Here is a 14,099-nt window from a genome sequence, read left to right as displayed (position 1 = left end):
GTGTGTGTGGGTGATGGGGGGGGGCGGGGGTAAGACATTGAATATTTTATCTGGTACACCTTGTAGGATTCTGTAAGGCCTGGCATTTTTTACATCTCTGGGAGACATTCACAGCTCCATAAGTCATATAGTAGCATAGAAGACTGCTTCCATAAGCATGCAATCTGTATTATCTTCTGGAATACATATCTATTCTTGATGTACAGATACGACTTTTTCCTCTGTACTACTTGTAACTTTTTTATTATCTATGTGATTAATTAGTGAGTTAAATGAAATATTTGATATATGTTTATTTGCATGAGCGCCATGATTTTACCTTTAAAAATGTGTGTGTGTGTGTGTGTGTGTGTGTGTGTGTGTGTGTGTGTGCGTGCGTGCGCCGTGCACGTGCATTCATCCTTTGGCTTAGGGTTAGAGCACTTGGTTCAGCCCCAAGAATCACAAAACGTACTGAGCTGGTCTTTACCTTTTAAGAGGACAAATGCAAGATTCTTCCCATCTCCCCTTCCTGACAGAACAGGACTGTCTGTCAGCAGGTACCAGCCTCTGCTGCTAAGTTCTAGAACCACTGAGACTGGTTCCATTACTGCATCCCGGTGCAGAGAAGTGCAAGCCAAGGAGGCTGACCAGAATGGCAAAGCCAGTGCTTAAAGGGTCTGAGTTACAGAGGCTCATCCTAAATGGCAAGGTGCAAACCTCAAATGTCTGTTTACTGAATGATGTCCCCCAAACAGATGCTTTCATATACTAGATCTCAGGGGAGGGTACCTCTAATCAGCCAGGGACTTCACTCTTTCCCTTCCCTTTAGCTGAGCTAAGTTGCAGTGACTGCAAAATAAACTTTAATATGTGAAACCTAGAGCTGCATTTTTGTGGCCTTCAACTAGATATAAAACTCAGTTTTCAGGGGCCATTCTTCTTATGTGAAATAATGCTTCTTCCCCTGAAGAAGCAGACCTCAAAACTGTAATAGTAATACTAATAATTATAATAATAATAATAATAATAATAATAATAATAATAATTTTAAAGGCATGGTTCAGAATAGTCTGAAGCTTTGGAAAAAAAATGAAGTCCTCTATTTTTAATCCCTTAGGATTCTTTTGAATGGCTATAAGGACCAAATTTTATGACTAATACTAAGCTGGAAAAGTAGTTTCACCAGGAGCTAAAAAAATTTCCTTCAGTTGATTATATGAAGCTGAAAGGGGGAAAAGACAGAAGTAGAACAGTAGAGTTGATTCAAAGTCCTCCAAAATTCTACTGATTATAAGATAAGAAATTATTATTTATTGGCTGTTACTATGTGTCAATCATTATGTCCCTACTGGTGTGTACCAAATCTTAGTTGCAGTAACTATAAAGAATGCTTAAGGGTTAATTATCATTAAATCACCTGGTGTTTTTTTTTTAAATAAGGATAAGAAATGGTATACACACTTTGTTGTTGTATAATAGGCACTCAATACATCTTGGCTCCTATTGGTTTCTAATGAATGCTTTGGACTCATTTGTAGTAGAACAGGTGGGCTTGCTTTTAGACCTATAACTCCAGGTCTGAGCTCTGGTGCAGAGGGAGGGAGGGCAGCAAGACAGCTCACTGGGTAAAGGTGCTTGCTGCCAAACCTGATCATCTTACTTGTAGTCTTAGTGCCATCCTCAGAACCCACATGGTGGAAGGAGAGAACCAACTCCCCCAAGTTGTTTTCCAACCTCCACATATCCATGTACACACACAAAAAAAACATATACACCTGCACACAGAGAAGAGGAAAGCAAGAATAAAAGAAATGAATTAAACTGTTGAATTCCAAAAATTCTTACTTCTACAAAATCCTGTCTCAAGAGAGATACTTCCTGTTTACGCATGTCTCGTATACCTTTCTGTACCCTGCCATCTTCCTTCCTTCCTAGTGCAGGGACTAAAGGCACGTACCACCATGTCTAGCTCTGTTCCCAGTATGGCCTCAAACTCACAGAGATCTAGATGAATCTCTGCCTCCCGAATGCTAGGATTAAAGGTGAATGCTACCATTGCCTGATCTCTATGTTTAATATAGTGGTTGGCTTTGTCCTCTGATCCCCAGGCAAGCTTTATTGGGGTATACAATATATCACCATAGTTTATTATATGTGTATATGTATGCATGTGCCATGGTATGTGTGTGGAGGTCAGAGGAAAACTTTGATGGGAGTTATATTAGTCTGGGTTCTCTAGAAGAACAGAACGTAAAGAGTGTATCTCTATATATAGAAAAAGTTTGGTGCCAGGCAGTGGTGGCGCACATCTCTAATCCCAGCACTTTGGAGGCAAAGTGACTCGGTGGATCTCTGTAAGTTTGATGACAGTCTGGTCTACAGAGCAAGATCCAGGAAATAAAGAGTGTGGCATACAAGCTATGGTCCAGATAATCCAACAATGGCTGCCCATGAATGGAAGGTCCAAGAATCCAGTAGTTGTGCAGTCCATGAGGTAGGATGTCTCAGCTGGTCTTCACTATATGCTGGAAGTGGGCTCTAGTGCCAGTGAAGGAATGAACTTGCTAGCCAGATCAAGAGCAAACTTCCTTCTTCCATTTGTATGGGCTGCCAGCAGAAGATGTGGTCTAGATTAAAGGCATATCTTTCCACCTCAAAGAACTGGATTAGAAGTGGGTCTTCCCACTTCAAATGCTTTAATCAAGAAAAAAATCCCCCACAGGTGTGCCCAGCCATTTGTGTTTTAGTTAAGTTCAGATGTAGTCAAATTGACAACCAAGAATAGCCATAACAGGAGTCAGTTCTCTGCTTCCACCATCGGGCTTCAGATATGGCCTCCAGTGTGCCCTTACCCACTGAGCCAGCTCATCCACCCTGACCAAATTGTGGATCTTCGTGGTCATTGGAAGCTTGGCAAGAGTAAAAGACTTCTGACTGATCAATCATCACAACTTAATTCAAGTCAAATGCAATGAACCCGAGGCACTTCTGGCTGTGCTCAACAGCTGCTTCTCAGTTCCACTGCAGACTTGATCCTGAACACATACATTTTCCCATCTGAAGCATCATGCTAAGCCATGCCAGTGTATCCTGCCTGATACCTCAGCTCAGATTTAAAACTATCAAATGTTGTGATGTAGACTGTCTCTTAATGTCCATGCCAAGTTTTCTGCTCCTGTGGAAAACTAATGTCTCAACTGCAGAAAACGTCTAGACTTTCCTATTTCCTTATTTCATTCTTCAATGTAAGTATTAAACTGGTCTGTCTCTGTATTATATTGTTAGAATGATTTTTTTAAACAGCCATTTTAGTTGCTGACTTAAATTTCATTTTTAAAATTATCAAATGAATATTGGTTTAGGACAAGGAGAGAATTTTCGGTGACTCTCGATTAGGGCTTAAGATTTGCCTTCTTTGTGTAGCTTGTGTGACACCACACATTGACAAGTATGGTTTTAAAGGTACAAGAATATGGAGGGGATGAAGTGGTTAGGGTGAGTACTTACTCAGGGAACCTGATTCACTTCCCAGCCCCCACGTCTGGTGGCTCACAACACCCCGTACGTTCAGAAAAGCTAACACCCTCTTCTGCTCTCCATGGGCACCTGCACTCATGTCCACAGACCCATGGAGACATACACACAATAAACAATTTAAATAAAATCTTTTTTAAAATGAACATGGAAATCTGGGTGTGGTGGTGGGTACCTGTCGTCATTGCCAAAACGTCATGGCCAAGAAGTCAGGAGGGTAAAGCAGAATAATCTTAAGTTTGAACCCAGTCTTGACTACACAGTGAGGCTGTGTCTGAAAAGACCAAACAAAACAGATACAAAAGCAATGAAATGGACAGAGGGTAATTAATAAAGAGGAAAATTAGCCAACGGTTTAAAGAAAGTCTGCTATATGCCTAGAAATGCAGACACAAATGCATCCTCTTTTTAAAACTTTATTTGTCCAGAAAATAACTCTGAGAAATTAGTTTTATTTCTAAGAAATGCAAGATGAAACTGAGAATCAGGTGTTCTAGCTCCTCCAGGAAATTCCAAAGCTGATACTCAAGGTAGACACTGTGGATGGGGAACATCGACAGACCCACAGACTTGGGGACAACAGCTGACTCTAACCAGGAGGTTAAGTGTCTGGTAAGATTTAAAGCAAACAGTGTAGAAAGTGTAGAGATGAACCTACTCACAGGTTTTGTTTTGCTTTGTTTGTTTTTAAGAAAAAGATAAACCTAGGCAGGCAGAGAGATAAGACCTTGTGGCATGTGAGGCTGAACCCTCCTGATTACTCAGCCAATGAGGAAGTAGAGAGAGGACCTGTGTTCAGAACTGCAAAAGTTGTTCTTTGCCAAGCTTTAAACCAAACTGCCTCATTTTCATTATTATGAGTCCCTTGTGTTCTGACTGTGACGTGAAGGTCTTTGTTTCTGGCAGAGTGTGACCTTTGGTCTCCCCAAGTACTCAATTGCTGGGATTACAAACACGCACTGCCACATCTAGCAGAGTTTTTTTTTTTTTTTTTAAGACAGTAAGTGTTTTTACAGGGAATATGAGGATTCTGAAGGAAAGTGTTAGCTGACCCTGAATGAGATCTCCTCTTTCTTAGAATAATTTGTATTCAAAATAAAAATAAATTAGTGCTCACTTCAGCAGCACATATACTAAAATTGGAACGATACAAAGAGGATTAGCATGGCCCCTGTGCCAAACAGACGTGCAAATTCATGAACCACTCCGCATTTTTTCTAAAATATATAAAGAACTTAAAAAAAAACTGGACATCAAGAAAGCAAATAACCCAAATTGAAAATCTGGTGCAGATCTAAACAGAGTATTCTCAAAAGAGGAAACACAAACAGCTGAGAAGCACTTAAGGAAATGTTCAACATTCTTAGCCACCAGGAAAATGCAAATCAAAACTACTTTGAGATTTCACCTGACATCTGTGAGCCATCTCTCCAACCCCAGAACTTCTATTTTTATCTGGGTAATGTTTCTCAGCCTTTCTTGAAGATGGTCATGACTGTGTGACTGAATTCTGGACAAGAAACCAGTGGAACCATTACAGGGGAGTATAGAATATATTAACAGTGCCTCCCACAGATCGTTGCTCCTTGTGCTTCCCTCCTTGGTCTCCAGTTCTTACCAGCTCTGACCTCTGCCTGTGAATTATATCACAATTGGCTGGAAGCTTTGCCCTTTGCCAGCGAGCGCTTACCTGCTTCTCTGTCACGAGTGAGGAGTATCTGCTCCTCTAACACCTTCTGATGAAAAGCAAGCCCAAATACCCAGGTAAGCACCAAGGAGCCACTAGTCTATTGAGCATCACTGAAACTGACCAGTTTCGCAGTCTGCCTTGGCTGCCTGGTCATACCTTTGGGATACTGGAATCCCACTCAACCTCAGCAACCTTGTGGGGCCTCACTGTCTCCTGGCTGGCTTTCTTTCCAGGTTCTCAATATGGTATGTCTTCCTTCAAAACACATCTCTGTTTACAATATAGTCCCTAAAATACCCCCAACTAGGAACTGTGCACCTTTGTCTCTCCAAATCAGATCCCCCTTGGCTACTGACCCCCATATAAAACTTGGCCGCATGGCGCCTGTCCAATCCTCAAGCTGTTATACCTTCCGAACAGTAAGACACTACATTATACTGTTCTTATACGCCACTCAACAGTATAACAGGACTACACTGTTGTCTGTACAGCCCTGGCCAATTAGTCACATACCTATCTTGGCTCAAAATACCTGCTTTCCTAGTGTTGTCATCCAGAAAGTCATTCTGTGATAGAAAGAAAAAGAACTAGGGACAGAAAGCCTTTCATGAAAATCAGAATTGACCCTTGAAGTCCAGTTTAAGTACACTAGTTCTTGTATACACTGAAGTAATTAAATTTGTTTTTGATTGATCAAATAGAAGGGGGCTGTACAACGTCAACTAATTTCATTAGTGTCAATGAAGAACAAGTTTTAAATGTGACTTCCCAGGGAAGGCTCACAAGGAAAACTAATCCAGTGAAGAGGAAAGTAGGAGAGTTTGCTACAATTTCATGGTCCACGATTACATTAGAGAGTGGAAATCCAATGGAGAGGTAAATTGTTCTTTGTCTTCAAGTTTGCTACTGGAATTAAAGACACATTAGTAATCTGGACTTCCTAAGAGCACAGGGTGCAACTGCATTTGGGCCATTCATGCTGTTACTTGATGACCCTTCCAGGACTCTGTAGAGAGAAGGGAAATGTGAAATTGCCTGGGAACACACGAGTTTCTTGTGGGTATTAAGTTAAAATCATTATTAATTCTGAAAGCAGAGAGAGAAGAGTAAGCAACAGGAAAAAAAAGGAGGATAGATTCCTTTCGTGCTGATCCAATATGCATCCTGCCTTATGGGAAGTCCTCCTCTTCCTTATTCTTCTGTAGAGTTAGACATCAATGCTTTGTGCCTTTTAAACTTGGGGTGTGCCTCGAATGCATCGGATACTGGTTTTAACTTGTCTGGCTCCCAACAAAGTTTCTTAGAGTGAGAGCCTACGTGCTTTGAAGAAATAAAGTAATTAATTCTATCCCATAAATGCGTACAAGAGCAGTCTCCATTTCCAATGGAATGACACAGAAGAAGCTGGTTATGGTGATGTTAAAATCTGTTTCTTTTGATCTTTTCTTCAAGACAAAAATATAGCAGGTCGAATCATCTGCCCATGATTTAGAAGCATGTTATTTTAGGAATATGATTCACGGAGAAAAAGACCACACTCATGTAAAATGTCTGTCAGTGTTGTAAAGTTCAGTGGTATTTTGAATATTCCTTCTTTCTACTTGAAATCTGTATCTTGAAATCAATTCATATTATTTGGAATTCTCCAGAGAACAGTTAATGGAATGTACATATCATCTCTCTATCTCCTATCATTTATTATCTATCCATCAACCATTATCTATCATCTGTATATCTACCTATCATCTACTGTTTGTCTATCAGTTAGCCAAAGAAATTTATTATAAGGAACTGGCTTACGTGATTGTTGAGACTGATAAGTACAAGTCTATATATAGTATGAACTAGTCAGCAAAGAGAAAGGTGATAAGGTAAAGTCCAAAGGCAGGCTACTGGAGAATTTCCTTTTCCTGTTGCAAGGTCTTTCTCTTCTATTTGAGCCTCACACTTATTGGACAAGGCTTATCCACATTGTACAGTGCAACCTGCCTTATTCTAACAATTAAAATATTAAAATTCTACCTAAAAGCACCATTGAAGCAACACTCAGATTCCAGTTAGACCATTAACAAAATTATCTGTGCCAGCATTCATGTGGCAAGGTCTCTATAGGCTGTTTATTGTCTATTATTCTGCTTGGTAATGTCTGAAGGAAAAAAATGAAGCTGGATACTGCTAGTTTTGTGTATGTGCCTGGCATGGACTCTGATTTCAGAGATATCTGAATTCTGAGCTCTGCTACAGTAGACTAGTATCTCTGTGACATTGAACAAGCTATCTGAAGTGTATGTTTTCACTTTTTCATTTGTATTTTAGGAATAATAGTACCTGCTTATAAAATCATGATTAAATACATGCATAATGTTTAGATCAGTGCGGGGCACACAGGAGAAGATTTTACAACTTTGCTTCTATGATAAAAATGCCAGCATAAGAGGGGTATGTTTTAATAGCAGAAACACACACATGTGTAACTGTTTGTATGCATGTCTCTCTGTCTGTATGTTTTAAAGAAACAAATGTGAGAAGTAATTGATATTCTACTGAAGAGTTGAGGGAGCCAGACAAATTCCACGAAGCAGAAACTACTCTCTGGTGTAGAGAAATAAGGAGATATTAAATATTTTGAAGTTGTTTTTCAGAAGTATAATTCCCCCCTTTCTCCCCCCTTCTCCCCCCCTTTCTCCCCCCCTTTCTCCCCCCTTTCTCCCCCCCTTTCTCCCCCCTTTCTCCCCCCCTTTCTCTGAAATTTTATTATTGAAGAAAAATTGTGTATTAATTACTAATAACTTTTCTATTGTTGTGATAAAACAACTTAGGGAAGAAAGAGTTTGTTCTTATGGTTCTGGAAGGATAAGAATCCACCCTGGTGGGAGACACCGCAGCAGGAGGCAGCGCAGGGGCTGGGGCCGGAGGCTGAGAGGTCGTAGCCTCAGCTGCAAGTGAAGCAGAGAGAAGAAAACCGGAAGTAGTCATGGCCAGACCTACACACCAGTATAGCTTCATATAAGTTCCCAATGTCTAGGTTTTGTTGACTAGGTGTCCACGAAATCATTAAATGTGGTCCTCGGGTCACTGAACTCTTTTTCTATGAACTGAAATCTGCATAAAAGGAAAACACTACAAATTGCTTGACTTGGGGGAAAATCTGAGAAACCATGCTGGGCATGGAGGCACAAGCCTGTAATCCCGGCGCTGGAAAGGCTGAGGCAGGAGCACCGCTGTGAAAGCAAGGCTATCCTGTTTACACAGTTAAGTTTTAGGACAGAGGACTAGAGTGTGATTCTGGCTTAATAAACAACCTGCCAGCAGTTTCTGCTTATTTATCCTGAGCAATGTACTGATTAAACACTGTTCCCGATTAATTGGAGCGCAGCTCAGCACATCCCGGTGACGGATGGGGATTTTAAAGAACAAATTTTAACCCTCCTATAGATTTGACTTCTAGGGAATTTTAAAATGTTAAAGATTTATCTTTTAAAAGTCCTCATTAGTGTGTGAGTGCACCACTTGCAGGGAAGTACTCAGAGGGTCAGAAGAATGCATCGGACCCCATAGAGCTAGAGTCACAGGCAGTTGTGAGCCAAACTACCAGCATGGGTGCTGGAATTTGAACTTGGGTCCTCAGAAAGAACAGCAAGTGCTCTTAACCATTAAGCCATCTCTCCAGCCCCAACTTCTAGGAAATTTAATGAATTGTTTCCCTAATATATAATGGGCTTTTCATCTTTTAATTGGCATCTTAGTGCCCAATTCAGTAATACCTATGCTAATGAAATATCAGTAAAAATATAGAATTAACATTTTTGTTTTTTACATTTTAATATAACGTTTGTGTGGTGATATATTTCTTGCCTGGGAACCAGAGGACAAAGCCAGCCACTATATTAAACATAGAAGTCAGGCAGTGGTAGCACACTCCTTTAATCCCAGCACTAGGAAAGAAGGAAGATGGCAGGGCACAGAAAGGTATATAAGGCATGAGTAAACAGGAAGCTGCTCTCTTGAGGCTGAGGATTTCATAGAGGTAAGAATGTGGCCTCTGTGTGTTTACTTGGGACCAAGGGGCTGAGGGATGTAGATGGGAGAGATTTGTCCCAACTGCCAGCCGGCTGGGACACAGGAAAACTTCCAACTACACCTGTAAGTCTCGGGATCACTGCAGAAGAGAGAAATAAAGCTAATGATGTCTGTTTCTGATTCAATATGTAATTTTGCTAGAAAGTTTGGTAAATTGGACGTGGTTTCACAATCCCAAGTCTAGACAGAACTCGGAAACAGTGATTTCTCCCATCTTCTGTACCGGAAAATATCATGTTCATTAGTAAATTCTAAAATCACTCTTACTAGTGAGCAGGTTGCTTTTCAGACCCCTTTTCAACTGCAGAATGTAAACATGTGGGATGCACAGGAATGGTGTCCAGGAATCAGCTGTCTCTCCTCCAGGGCACTTACCCCTCACTTGCCTCATCTTTCCTGAACGATGGCACAACAAGCTGTTCCTATCAAATAGCAGGTGCTCAACAAATGTGTTAAAGCATGGCTGTATTTATGCAAACACAGTTGGTCTTCTTCAAGAAAGGAGGCACTCAACACCTTGATCATATCTCCCTAGCTACTAAAGAAAGTGGACCTTTCAGAATGAGAGCAGAACTTCCCACAGCTTTAACATTTTTTTAAAAAGATACTTCCCGAGTTCCCAAAGGTGGGGACAATGTAATAAGGACAGAAGAGTCTTCCTTGGTCACCAGGCATGCATGTGATGGGTAATCATACATGCAGGCAAAACCCTTATACACATGAAATGTGCAACATGTATATTCTTGTATTTCTTTGTATATTGTTGTATATTATTTTCCCCAGGTTGGGGAGGGGCACCTTCTAAGTACAGAATCTTGGAAGTCCTTGGAGCTTATGAATACTTTAATCCAGCACTGTAGAGAATCCCGACCTTCTCTGAAAGGGAAACCGATGCTGAGACTTAGCTGAGTCAGAAGCAGGGGGAAATACAACCGATTTCCCGAGGATACACACAGCACGAGAAACCATGGAAGGTGCTGGAGTCAAGAGTGGAGACCCATGGGGCCAGCCCTCTTACCCTGCTCCTCAGAGAGACTATTCTAAAGGTGATCTCATTCAGATTTTTCCTGAAGTGAGAGCCATGCCAGGACACAGCCACAGGCAGGCAGGCAGCTGCACAGACAGAGTCTGCCAGGCTGATTTCAGATAAGTGCTGTGCACTCCCAGGGGTTTCTCCTGCTCTTACCCTGGTCCACTGCTGTGTATCAACTCTCCCTATGGAGATATTTCTCTTTTCTAACTCTCTGAGAAGTATGGCTTCTCTTCTTGGCTACACTTTTTAGCTCTAGCACCCTTAAACTTGAATAATCTCAGCACAGTCCTCAGCTCACACCTTCTTCTCATCCCCCCTGAGCAGTAAGGAATCAACTTGCTATCTGCTTGTCATCCAGGGCCACAGAGGATCCAGGCATCACACTTTGATTTGAAAGATGCCAACACACACACACACACACACACACACACACACACACACACACACACACACCACACACACACACACACTTACTTCTCACTGATAAACTGTTGCAAAAGCCAAATATTCAGCCTAAGCCCTTGAACAAATAGCTGTTCTTCCTGTTTCCTGGACAGAAGTCTCTTTGACTGGTCCTTCATAATTCCCGACATCCAACTCCTCCTACTCGAAATCATGGGGGGGAATCTGTGATTCACTTTTCTTTCTTCCTCTCATTTTCTCCCTTCATGGCCTTCCCAAACAGGCTACAGTCTTAACTCATCATTTTGTTTTCTTTTAGTCAAGTGCCTCTCTAACAACATTATTCTTATAAATTAATATTTAGAGTCACTGTAAAGAAGGAAATGCTTGTAATTATGACAGAAGTAAAAGAAATCATAGGATCTTTAGACTTCATGATCCAGGGCTCTCTCTAATCTCCAGACCAATCTTTATGATCTGTAGTCATAAATGATGGTTGTATACTCTCCTTTATTTTCTGTCTATTCAGGAAGGTTGAAGGTTACTTATAAAATGTGACTAGTACAACAGACGACAAACAAAGGCAATCATCAAGTGGAAACCAAGGGTAGACAAAATAATAAACTGAGGTTAAAAAATTACAAGTGTACCCCTTGGGATCTGAGCAGTAGCTGTAGTTACAAGCCACCAAAACAGCGATAGCAGGAAGCACATTGACTTACAAAACTCAAAATACCCACAAGATTACAAAAGAAATGAGTTGCTCAAGTAGTGGTGTAGCTATTTGTGTCATCGATGAATTTCTTCAGGTACCTGGTGTGAGAACCCAGTTGATGAACAGGCGGCAGCAGCCGCCCCCAAATGGACACACAGTCATGAGATCCTCAAGCCACTTTTTACAGTTCCTGTACTTAAGACTGTTTGTGTGACTGCACTGAAGGTCTCTGACAGTAACCGGAAGGGCCACAGAAGCAGCAAAGAGTGCATTTTCAGAGAGCTCCTAAAACCTAAAGGGAAAACCTAGATCTTGAAAAGGGGGGCATCCCGTTCAGGAAATCCTCCATCAACACCCCTTCTTTCAACTGAGCATTTACGTTTAGCAAAGCAGAGCTGTGCTGTCAGCTTACAGCACATTCATTTGCTGCAGTAGACAAACTACAGACAGAGTAATGTTTTGTAAAATTTAAGGAAACTGAAAATATTTGTGGATTTATCCAAGGTATTTTTTCCTTAGAAAACTAGCAATTACTAGAAAAACTCTACCTAATGCAGTCATTTTAACCAGAGAAAAGCAGACACCCCCCAAAAACCTCAAACTGTGTCAGCTGAAGCAAGGAAAGTGCCTTGTGGTGGCTGACAGACAAGATGTTGCAATGTCTTGGGAAGGCTGTTTGGTTGGCTCGGCTGCGCAGTGCTGGAAGTTGGTTAAGTGCTGGAGGCAGCCCTAACCCTAACAGTTTTACAGGTATTGTTGCAACTTGGTTTAACTCCACTGAAACTGTTGTTCACAATTCATAGTTCCTTCTCCAAGCAAACGTACATAAACCAAGGTCCCTGGGCCTGCTTTCATGTTTTGTGTTTGCTTTAATAAATCATAGGATGCCACGGCCAGTGGGTCCAAAATTAGTATCCAGTTATTAAAGAGCAATTTAACCTCAGGAAGAAATGAGCTGCTAATATAGTTATATTTTCCTGTTTCCTTGCCTTTCGAGAGATCATTTTCATGAATTCTAAGTCTCACGGTGGCTTTGAATTTCAGCTAGGTGTTTGTACAAATAATCCAAAAAGATGAAACTGAGTTCATATCACATAGCTCACTGCAGATATCTGAGGACTTTTCAGGGTGTCATATGACAAGGCTGGGAAGATGCAGCAACACGCACATCTACTCACCCCAGATAGGGAGGCCACTACAGGCCAAAGTACCATGGAAGTCCAATCTGGTGAAGCAGTGAGTTGTACTGGGGTTACTTACAGGAATATGGATGAAAGAATACTTACAGAAGCAGAAATAACTCAAAGTCAGCTGCATCACCAAAGCCCACCCCAGTATGTTATACAAACATATGGGCTGTAATAACCCTGTCTCAAACAAGGTAGGAAGGCAAGGACACACCTGAGATGTCCATGTGAGCCCACCTCACCCTCCAGAAATGGAAAACAGGAAGTCTTGTTCTCTAAGTAGTTTCCTCTGACATTGTCCTGGAAGAGGTGTCTGGCTGATTACAGCCGCATCACGTTCACAAATGGCACCTTCTCTCTGGCCGTGAGGGCTGGGCCTCTGTATATGTGACATGGAGGGTTTGAGAACTCACATCCAGAGGTCAGAGGACAGCTCTCCAATGTGATGAAACTGAGAAGTGAAAGACTTGTATGACTTTAAGACATTGAGGAAAGAAATTAAAGAAGATGACAGAAGATGAAAATATTCTCCCATACTCAAGAATTGGTAGGATTAATATAATAAAAATGAACAGCCTATAAAATATCATTTGATTCTATCCTTTTTCAGCCTGATAAAATTTGTAAGGCTTCTGATATTACTAGGAAAACAGTCTCACAGAAAACTTCCCAATCCTTTGGTTTTTACATTCTTCTCCCTCTCTTCTGCAATGTTCCCTGAGCCTTACCCATAAAGCCTCGACAGGACTGTCTACATGTTAGCTGAACAAGAATAACACCCATGAACACGAGAAACTGAATGGGGAAAAATCCCTGAGGGCTGAATTCTACACAAAGAAACACAGGCAACTGAGGAAAGCTGGGAGGGGTAATCGTGGTCATCCCCAGGGAAGAACACACCAATTGGTTGTCCTGTACCAAACAGTCATTTCTGAAAACAAACATACAAGTAACATTATCCTGACTTAACAGTTAATATTTAAAATATATATGTATATACATATACATACATGAGTGGAATAACACTTAGTGAAAAAAGTGGCTATGAATGTTAAGAAGAGTGGTGAGGGGTATATGGGAGGAATGAAATGGGAGAAATGTTGGAATTAAATTATAATGTCAAATATTAAAAATAGTAGAGGATAAATGATATCTCCATTAAATTAAGTGTGTCCAGACTTCATGACAATATTCTCTTATAATAAGTGGCAGTTATCAAAATGATCATTTAGTTGTCCAATCCACATCAGTATGTCATGGCTCTGAACCACAAATGGACTGTAACTTTGGTGGTCAGTGTCTGAATTCCTACTTTTCTCCACACATACCCTTTTATTAAACAGATATTCTTGAATTTACAATAATATAATTTCTGAGATTAGCTAATATCTGAGAATTTATTTTTTTCAACAAGTATTTAGTGAGTTTGACAGCAAGTTTGATATGTCTGGGTACACATTGAGAAATATTATCTAC

At 40.8% G+C, this 14,099-nt stretch overlaps 1 non-coding gene across 1 annotated transcript; it reads left to right on the top strand.

The window, feature by feature from the left end:
* Nucleotides 1-4,625: 4,625 nt before the first annotated feature.
* On the top strand, nucleotides 4,626-4,732 carry LOC121830590 (U6 spliceosomal RNA). Its single transcript, XR_006073806.1, has one exon. It is a non-coding gene; the product is annotated as a U6 spliceosomal RNA (small nuclear RNA).
* The last annotated feature ends 9,367 nt before the right edge of the window (nucleotides 4,733-14,099 follow it).

This window comes from Peromyscus maniculatus, chromosome 6 (genome assembly GCF_049852395.1).
Source record: "Peromyscus maniculatus bairdii isolate BWxNUB_F1_BW_parent chromosome 6, HU_Pman_BW_mat_3.1, whole genome shotgun sequence".
Lineage (NCBI taxonomy): Eukaryota > Metazoa > Chordata > Mammalia > Rodentia > Cricetidae > Peromyscus > Peromyscus maniculatus.
Note: the sequence above shows the minus strand (reverse complement) of the source record. Positions and strands in the feature narration are given on the sequence as shown.